The 10,347-nt window shown below is 48.9% G+C and overlaps 1 long non-coding RNA gene across 1 annotated transcript; it reads left to right on the top strand.

Moving 5' to 3' along the window:
* The first annotated feature begins 1,967 nt into the window (after positions 1 to 1,967).
* LOC112629393 lies at positions 1,968 to 9,771 on the top strand. The gene is made up of 3 exons (XR_003120586.1): positions 1,968 to 2,054; positions 7,017 to 7,079; positions 7,948 to 9,771. It is a non-coding gene; the product is annotated as an uncharacterized LOC112629393 (long non-coding RNA).
* The last annotated feature ends 576 nt before the right edge of the window (positions 9,772 to 10,347 follow it).

Below are 10,347 nucleotides of genomic sequence, written 5' to 3'. Positions count from 1 at the left end.
GGGCAGCCCTCGCAACGAAGAATAATCCAGCCCAAAATGTCATTAGTGCTCTGTAGATTGTTTTGGCTGCCATAACAAAATACCTTAGACTGGGTAATTTATAAACAGTGGAAATTTATCATTCACAGTTCTGGAGACTGGAAAGTCCAAAGTCAAGGCGCCAGCAGATTCAGTGTCTGGTAAGGGCTCATTCCTCATAGATGGCACCTTCTCTGTGTCCTGGTATGGCAGAAAGGGTCAACAAGCTCCTTCAGGCCTCTTTTATAAAAGTCTTAATCCCATTCATGAAGGGAGAGCCCTCATGACCTAATCACGTGGCAGGCAGATCGTCTAAGGTCAGGAGTTTGAGACCAACCTGGCCAATGTGGAGAAACCCTGTCTACTAAAAATACAACAACAAAAAAAACGGGCTGTGGTAGCTCACACCTGTAGTCCCAGCTACTCGGGAGACTGAGGCAGGAGAATTGCTTGAACCTGGGAGGTGGAAGTTGCAATGAGCTGAGATCGCACTATTGCACTCTAACCTGGATGACAGAGCAAGACTCTGTCTCAATAAATAAATAAATAGTAAATAAAATAAAGAGTGTTAGGAGTCTTCTGTCTTATAGGCTGTGAACAACTAAGCTTGTTTAGGTCCTGAAATGTCACTGTCATTGTCAGCATGATAAATGCTTTGTGCTATAATAATACAGAGAATCAGGATGTCTATTCCCCAAAGCCTTTGTGATAGAGAAGGTGGGCTTTCCAGAGGCTCTGACTGTGGAATGTGTCTAGAATCTTCTGCATGTTTTCCAGGTTCACCTCCACACCCTCACCTCTGCTCAGCCGGGTCCTTGCTAGGAGCTGGAACCTGCCTAGTGGGTCTCTGATCACAGCCCCATGCTCCACAGACCTCGGACTCTCCACAGCCCCAGCTCCTGCCTTGTCCTGGTTCCTTCTACCAAGGGGCACCCTTCTTTACAAAGCCGGACTCTTTTTTATTTTTATTTTTTGAGATAGAGTCTTGCTCTATCACCCAGGCTGGAGTGCAATAAATAGTGCAATCACAGCTCACTGCAGCCTCCACTGCCTGGGCTTAAGTAATCCTCCTGCCTCAGCCTCCTGAGTAGCAAGGACCACAGACGCACAACAACACTCCAAGCTAATTTTTTAAAACTATTTGTAGGGATGAGGTCTCACTATGCTGCCCAGGCTGGTTTCAAGCTCCTGGCCTCAAGCGATCCTCCTGCCTTAGCCTCTCAAAGTGCTGGGATTACAGGAGTGAGCCACTATGCCTGACCCAAGCCTGACTCTTAAAAAAGGACAGAGCTAATACCAAGCTTGTGCAAGGACAGTGAGAGAAGGGAGACTCAGTAATTATTTTCCCCCAGTAATTAATAAGACATTTAAAGGACTTATCAGATCACCACAGCTCCATCATCCCTGGGGAACTGTTTGGTTTAGCAGAACTGTTCCCACTGTGCCCCCTTTCACTTTCTTCTTTCCTTGCCCAGACCCCTCCCCCACTCAGTTGATGTTGCGCAAAGCTTTCAAAAAAACAAGTTTTGTTCCCAGGTCAGCTATATCCTCCCAGGAAGTTTCCCCATCCCAGGGTGAAGTCAGGCCAACACAGGGTGAAGAGTTCAGAGGGCGGGTGGCGGGGGCAGGGGTGTTTTGCGCGGGACAAGGAGTTCTATTTCGTTGTTGTTATTCTTTGTGTCATTTCCAGAGAGATAGGAAGGAAAACATAGTAAACGTTCTTCAATTCTGCACAAGAGCCGAGAAGGGATTTTCTTCAGGAACCTCCCTCTAGGTCAAGGCTGTGCCATGGCGGGGAGGCAGAGGGTGGGGGGTTAAGAAATATAAGGCCCAGTTCCCCGTGGAGGCGGGGGTTCGGTGAAACCAATCCTTGGACTTAGTTCAGTGAAACCAATCCCTTGAATGTGGGATGGAACCAACATGCAACTCAGTTTGCTTTGGCTCTCACTGTGCATTTGAGCGAAAGCAAGGGAAGCACTTCCCGTTCCCCTGGCTGAAAGCTCAGCTGACCCCGAGGCTCTTCTGGTCATGCTTAGGTATGTGCGTTTTATGTCACAAAATCCAATATCGACTTAGAGATTTAAAGTAGCCAGTCAAAGATATTAAATGACACTTGCATTTTTCTTCAAAGAGAAATCTTCTTCCTCCTGCCCTAGTTAAGGCCTTAGTTGGGGGCTGCCAGCTGCCAGGGACTGGGCATGGTGAGCTTTTGTCTATTCTCTCCTGAATACCCCTCTCCCCACTTGCTGGTTGCTTTCAGAGTCTAAGTGGAGGTGATGGGTGAGGATGCAGGGAAGCAGATGGGGAGCAGGGGAATAGGGCTGTTTTTACTTGACTGTATGATTGCCAGCTCTCTGGGTGTGGCAGATGGTGAAAGCTCTTTCTGGAGGGTTCCCTGTGTTCTTCAGAAGTTCCCATCTCAGCCAGGTGCAGTGGCTCATGCCTGTAATCCCAGCACTTTGGAAGGCGGAGGCAGGCAGATCACTGGAGCCCAGGAGTTCTAGATCAGCCTCAACAATATGGCAAAACCCCGTCTCTACCAAAAATACAAAAATTAGCTGGGCGTGGTGGTGCACACCTGTAGTTCCTGAGAGGCTGAGGCAGGAGGATCACTTGAACCCAGGAGGCAGAGGTTGCAGTGAGCCAAGAATGCGCCACTGGACTCCAGCTTGGGCAACAGAGCAAGAAATCCTGTCTAAAAAAAAAAAAGAAAAGAAAAAAAAATTGGCCGGGCGCGGTGGCTCACGCCTGTAATCCCAGCACTTTGGGAGGCCGAGGCGGGCGGATCACGAGGTCAGGAGGTCGAGACCATCCTGGCTAACATGGTGAAACCCCGTCTCTACTAAAAATGCAAAAAATTAGCCGGGCGAGGCGGCGGGCGCCTGTAGTCCCAGCTACTCGGGAGGCTGAGGCAGGAGAATGGCGTGAACCCGGGAGGCGGAGCTTGCAGTGAGCCGAGATCGCGCCACTGCACTCCAGCCTGGGCGACTAAGCGAGACTCTGTCTCAAAAAAAAAAAAAAAAAAAAAAAAGAAAAAAAAATTCCCATCTCTGAGGTTCTCTCCTGAAGTTCCCTGTTCTACACCTCCATTTCAGGTACGGCTATGACTCCGTCTTCAACCCCCAGAAATTCAGCATCCTCTTGCAACTTCTTCCTGCTGACATCCCTTTGCCCTTCTCGGAGGCCCTACAGGACTTAAAATGACCCCCCCCACCTTGGCCCTCTCTCCTGCCATGGTCCAGTCTGATCCACATCTGGCCCATGGGAATAACTCACACAGCCCCTTCACTCATCCTAATGCAGTCCCTCCTGGCACAGTCCCATGGGGGCCCACAGCTCCAAGTGGCTGCATGGAAGCCTCCATCACTGGGCTTGAGTCGAAGGTGGTACCTTCAGCTCCTCGGTGGGGTAGCTTACAGCATAGCTTTGCCCTCTCTGGAAGTTTCTATTCCCAAACTCTCCCCATTCTCCACACTCTTTATATTCTTGGTGGGCTGAGGGCCCTGAGTGCTATGCAACTGGTTCCCCATTATTTCCTTTGTAAATACTACATATGGGAGTCTGTCTCACGTTCAGTTTGCTATCTGATATTGTGGTAGCCTGCTTCCACGATGGCCCCTCATTGTCACCACCTCCTGGTATTCACATGGTTGTGTCTCCTCCCTCCCTTAACAGGGCCGACCCTTGTAGCCACTTGCTATTGCAGAGCTGATGGCATGCATCTTCTGAGGCTAGGTCATTGTTGTGTGTTGAATGATGTCCCCCCAGAAGATATGTTGCAGCCCTAACCCCCAGGGCCTATAAATGTGACCTTTTCTGGAAATAGTCTTCGCAGCTGTCATCAAGGGTTGTTCTTGACTAGAGTGGACCCTACATCCACTGACTGGTATCCTCATAAGGAGAGAGAGACACAGAGTAGACAGACACAAGGGAGAAGGCCGTGTGAAGATGGAGACAGAGATTGGAATGATACAGCCACAAGCCAAGAAACATCTGCGGCCATCAGAAGCTGGAAGAGGCAAGGAATGATTTATTCTTTCCCACTTATTCTTTCACCAATGAGCACCTTCCATGTGCCACTGTTCTGACCCTGCTGACAGCGTGGTTTCAGACTTCTGGCCTCCAGAATTGTGAGAGTAAATTTCTATTGTTTTAAGTCATCTTGCTTGTGGTACTTCGTTACAGCAGCCGTGTGGATCTAATATAGTCATAAGAGAGACATTATGACCTCCTCCCTGCTCTCTCTTGAACCACTCATTCTGGGAGAAGTTAGCTGCCATGTCCTGAAGCTACTCAGGGAGGTCTATGGAGAGGTCAATGTGGCAAGGAACTGAGGCCTCCTGCCAATAGCCAGCACCATCTTGCCAGCCTTGTGAGTGTGCTATCTTAGAAGCACAATATACAGCCCCAGTCAAGCCTTCAGATGAGTGCATCACAACTTGACATCTTGACTGCAACCTCATGAGAAACCCTAAGCCAGAACACCCAGCTAAGCCACTCCCCAGTTCCTGACCAAAAGAAACTATGAGATAATAAATGTTTATTATTGTTTTAAGCTACTAAATTTTGAGGTAATCTGTTATGTAGCAATAGATAACTAATACTAATATCTGTCGTATTGGGGCCTCACTGTAACTTAGAACAGAAAGAGTTCTGTATTATAATTCTTTTTTTTTTTTTTTTTTGAGACAGAGTCTCGCTCTGTTGCCCAGGCTGGAGTGCAGTGGCCAGATCTCAGCTCACTGCAAGCTCCGCCTCCCGGGTTTATGCCATTCTCCTGCCTCAGCCTCCTGAGTAGCTGGGACTACAGGCGCCCGCTACCTCGCCCAGCTAGTTTTTTGTATTTTTTAGTAGAGACGGGGTTTCACCGTGTTAGCCAGGATGGTCTCGATCTCCTGACCTCGTAATCCGCCCGTCTCGGCCTCCCAAAGTGCTGGGATTACAGGCTTGAGCCACCGTGCCCAGCCTCCATATTATAATTCTTAAACGTTATTTGGAATGGCTAGGGGCCTCAATGCTAGTCTCTCTGGGGATATTTCCAGCAATGGGCCCCACCGCCATTTATAGTGAGTTGTCCCACTTACTCTTTCATCAGTGAGCACCTTCCATGTGTCAGATGCTATATTAGAGACTGGGGCTATAGAAATGAACAGTCTTTTGGGAGGCCCAGACAGGGGGATCACCTGAGGTCAGGAGTTCAAGACCAGTCTGACCAACATGTGGAAACCCCATCTCTACCAAAAAAAAAAAAAAATTAGTTGGGTGTGGTGGCACATGCCTGTAATCCCAGCTACTTGGGAGGCTGAGGCAGGAGAAACCCAGGAGGCAGAGGTTGTGGTAAGCCAAGATTACACCATTGCACTCCAGCCTGGGCAACAAGAGTGAAATTCTATCTCAAAAAAAGAAAAAAAAAAAGAAATGAACAGCCCTCTTCTTAATCTCTTAACTGGTGGTCATTATGGTCTCTGCCAGTGGAGCACAATGGGCAAGAAGGACAGCACTGCTTTGCAGAGAAGGGAAAAGAGAGACATCACTGAGGCACTGAGAAGAGAAGCATTCAGTGGTGTGACCCTGAAGAGGCAAGAAGAGGACCAAGTTCAAGAGTCTGCAAGAACAGTGGGAGGTAGAGCTGAAACTAGGATCCAGACACCCCATTTCTAGTCTTGAATTTGTGCTTCCTGAACGACACAGAGGCTGGCTCATGGTACCAGGGTCTCTGAAGATACCTGGAGGCATGGACTTGAATCCTGCTGGGATACTACTCTTTGGATAATAATTTCTCTATCGAAAGGCAGGGTACAGAGTCTTGGAATCTTGTTTCTGCCCTGCCATCTTAGCTAAATAACTCCCTTTGGAGATCCTTTGAACCCTGATATATCAGCAAGCCCCTCTGAAACATCATAAGCCTCAGGACAAGAAGGCTGGCCTTCTCCTCCATCTGAATCCTAGCCCTTCTTTTTTTGAGATGGAGTTTCACTCTTGTTGCCCAGGCTGGAGTGCAATGGCGTGATCTTGGCTCACCACAACCTCTTCCTCCTGGGTTCAAGTGATTCTCCTGCCTTAGCCTCCAGAGTAGCTGGGATTACAGGCATGCAAAACCATGCCCTGCTAATTTTGTATTTTAAGTAGAGATGGGGTTTCTCCGTGTTGGTCAGGCTGGTCTTGAAGTCTCAACCTCAGGTGATCCGCCCGCCTCTGGCCCTTCTTAGTAGTGGTGTTTTCTAAACAGGTTAGAGTAGAATTTGACACCTACTGAAATCTCCAGGCTGGCCCCTCCCAAGGTCAAATTGCACATCTTGCCAATGAGAAGAGCCTTCACTTCTTGAGCATCTACTCAGCAGCAAGTGATTTCTCTAATCTTCACAACACCCTCTCAAGGCAAGGGTTCATGCACCACACTTGGCAATCTAGGAAAGTGAAGTTCAAGAACAAGCCCCAGGACACATGGCTAGAGGCAGCGAGGCACGGAGCTGGAACTCCAACCCAGGCCTGTCTAACCCTAAATCTCCTCCTATCCACTCCCTCCTTGCTGCCACAGAGGGTGACTCAGAGGTACTCAGTCTGGGGAATTCAAGCCAGTATCCCAGGAAGTGGAATTTTCTCCAGTGTCCTAGGAAGGAGGGATTACCATGGCATGGGGTGGGCCAGGTAGACACAAGAGGCAGTGAAGTTGCATAAAGTGGTGATTAAAGAGAATGGAATCTGCTGTGGTTTGGATATGGTTGTGTCCACCTAAACTCATGTTGAAATTTGACCCTCAGTGTGGGGGTGTTGGGAGGTGGGGCGTAGTGGGAGGTGTCTGGGTCATGGGGGCAGATCTGTCAGGAATGGCTTGGTGCCATTCTCGCAGTGGAGAGTGTTTTCACCCTGGCACGGCTGGATTCTTGTAGGAATGGATTTGTTCCCAAGACAGTGGGTTGTTATAAAGCCAGGATGCCCCTTGGGTTTTCCCTTCTTTGCAAGTGTTCACTCTCCCTTTGACCTTCTGTATGTTGCAGCTCTCACCAGAGGCTGAGCAGATGCTGAGGCCATGCTTCTTGATTTTCCCAGCCAACAGAATTGTGAACTGAATAAACCTCTCTTCTTTACAAATTACCCAGTCTCAGGTATCCTGTTATGGCAACACAAAATAGACTAAGACAGGTGGGTGACAGAATGTCCAGTTTTGTAACCTAGCTTTTCCTTGTGCACCATATCTCAGGTTCTTCATCTGAAAATTGGGGATAAGAGCATGTACCTCCTTGGGTTTTGGGGAAGATTAAATGAGATAATGCATGTGAAATTCATGGCAAGAGTAAACTGCCCATTACATTTTTCTGCTATTAACATTGCTATTGACATTACTTTCCCTCCATGGCCACTAGACTCTTGTATCAGGCAAATATTTGAAGAGAGACAAATTTAAACGAAATAGATGTAACTTGGAGGATGATGGCAGAGAAATCTGTGGCTTGACGGTTTTTTTGTTTTGTTTTGTTTTTTGAGACAGAGTCTTGCACTGTTGCCCAGGCTGGAGTGCAGTGGCGTGATCTTGGCTCACTGCAACCTCCGCCTCCTGGGTTAAAGCGATTCTCCTTCCTCAGCCTCCCGAGTAGCTGGGATTACAGGTGCCCACCACCACGCCCGGCTAATTGTTTGTATTTTTATAGAGACAGGGTTTCACTATGTTGGCCAGGCTGGTGTCGAACTCCTGACCTCGTGATCCACCCGCCTTGGCCCTCCAAAGTGCTGGAATTACAGGCATGAGCCACCGCACCCGGCCTTGAAGGTTGTTTTTCTAATTTTTTTTTTCCCAGCTCTAAGACAGCTCCCTGTGTAAGATGACGAGTGTGATTAATTGCAATCAGCTCCTCTCCACGTAATGAGGGAAGTTGAATGTCATCTTGCGGCTTCTGTCCAAGTTGATGCAGTTATCTATTGTGTCCACAGGATGTCGCTATCAATCACGCTTCGACTGAGTACAGCCAAACCAGGATACTCAGGGAATTGGAACCTGTTACCAGACTTCCATTTAGTACAGACACAGCGCCAGGGGGCTGAGCATTCTTCGGCAACACGCTTTGGACTCCTTCTCTACACCAATGCTGTGTGACCTGAAGGGCTGGGGACATGAAGGAGCAGCTCAGCTAAGGTGACCCAGATGGTTGGGCTCGCAGCTGGAAGAACACTGTGGTAACCTACCTCCCAATTCCTGCATCTGTCCTGTTTGTAAGAGGCTTGCCAAGAACAGGAGCTCTTGTTTGTAGGTCTCTAGGGATGGCCACCGCAGGGAGTGTGATTTGAAGATGGGTTCGGGGTGACATTACAGGCCCCCTTTAGGCTCTGCTGGGTTGCAGTCCAGCTCTCTGGGCTGCCTTTCTGATGGCTGCTATTTTAAAGGCAGATAGGATGACATTAGCAACTTTTATCATTCAACTAGCAAGGGCTCAGGATGGGCAGCCCCCTTCTGGGAATGTGCCTAACTCCTGCCCCAGAATGGAGGAGTCTTTGTGGCTCTAGGGGAGCTGGCCTTCTATGGAGTCTGAGCAATGTACTGCACAGGGAGAAGACGCTGCCAGCTGATACCAGTGTCTCTATGCAAAGACATTTCCAGGACACCACGTTAAGCAGCAGAGACACAAGAAGTCAAGGCCCATGTGCTCTGGTGTGGACGTGTGCCTCCTGTGCCTCAGTGGCATCATCTGTACCATGGGAGGTGTGTAATGAGGGGTGCGATCACGTCTGCAAGGGCATGTACATAGTAGATGCCCAGGAAGTGCCAGTCCCCATCTCCTTCCCAGTTTCTTCAGAGCCTTCTGGAAGGCACTGGCATAGCCCAGTCCTGAGGCATTGCTTTTTCTTTCATGGATGATCAGGAGCTTCTGTGATTTCTTCCCCCTCACTCTTCATTTTGCCAAGATGTGGCCCATAGTAACCTCAGCAGTGGAGCAGGGATTCTGCACTGTTCCACTGCCCGGGGCTGCTCATCCACGTGAGCGGGGCTGACCCATCCCAGAACGCTTTGCCCTCGGAAGGGAGCATCACCTGCAGGGGCAATGCTGTGGACAGCTCTGGCATGTCCTCCAGGGCCCTGGCATGGTCAGTGAGAAAAGGCCCCCAGGCGTGTGCTTCTCCCAACAGTCAGGTTCAGAAGGCCTCCTGGGGTAAGTAGAGACGCTCCCTACCCAACTGAGTTGTTAAAATGACAGGAGGGAGAGGGGAAGGTCTGGGCCTGTGGCACTGTGATTTTTTTTTCTTTCTTTCTTTTTTTTTTGGAGACTCGTTGGGGTAGAAATGAGGACAGGAAGAAGTACAATCCGTCTGGGATTGGTTTATTTTTATTGCTTTTTAAAATCATGTGACTAATTGGTGTTCATTGAAAAAGAGAAAACAAAAATAAGCCAAGAGAAGACAGCAAAAATAGTCTGTTAACATCTTGGCAAATATCCTTTTTCTCTGCATAGAAACAGAGAATACTTTTGTTTCACTTATAAAATGTTTCTTGCTGTACACAGCTTTATAACCTGCTTTTTTCTTAATGGAACAATATACTAGGACATGTTTTCAGGCCAACAGATAAATATACTTCACTTGCATTGATGCTATTGGCGCCATGGTGTTCTGGTGGTTGGTAATTTACCCTGTCATTCTGTCTCCCTTTACTCAGTGGCAAAAATGACCTGGGCACCTGCCCCTGCGCCTGGGCTGGACATCGGTCCTTGGCAGATGGGGAAGGTTGGTGACCAGCAAGGCACAGAATAAGGACACATGGTCCCAGCAGACCCTTGGGATGACCTTGACCACTTGGACCTTGGAGAGAGGGGACAGGAGAACAGAGGGCAATGCCACATGGAGGGGAGGGTGCAGATGGCTGGTGGCTGGAACTCCGGGAGGCTGAGCAGTGGGGGTGGCAGGAGAGAACTGGCTCCTTCTAGATAGGGGAATATCGTGGTTAGGGTTCTGGGGTCAGATTGGATCTGGGCTCTGTCACCTACTAGCTGAGGAATAAATAATTGAGCCTTGGGGCCAGGCGCGGTGGCTCACGCCTGTAATCCCAGCACTTTGGGAGGTCAAGGCGGACGGATCACCTGAGGTCGGGAGTTCAAGACCAGCCTGACCAACATGGAGAAACCCCATCTCTACTAAAAATACAAAATTATTAGCCGGGGTGGTGGCGCATGCCTGTAATCCCAGCTACTTGGGAGGCTGAGGCAGGAGAATCACCTGAACCCGGGAGGCAGAGATTGTGGTGAGCCGAGATCACGCCATTGCTCTCCAGCCTGGGCAACAAGAGCGAAACTCCATCTCAAAAATAAAATAAAATAAAATAAAATAAATAAATAATTGAGC

Source organism: Theropithecus gelada, chromosome 7b (genome assembly GCF_003255815.1).
Source record: "Theropithecus gelada isolate Dixy chromosome 7b, Tgel_1.0, whole genome shotgun sequence".
NCBI lineage: Eukaryota > Metazoa > Chordata > Mammalia > Primates > Cercopithecidae > Theropithecus > Theropithecus gelada.
This window is presented reverse-complemented; position numbering and strand designations above follow the sequence as displayed.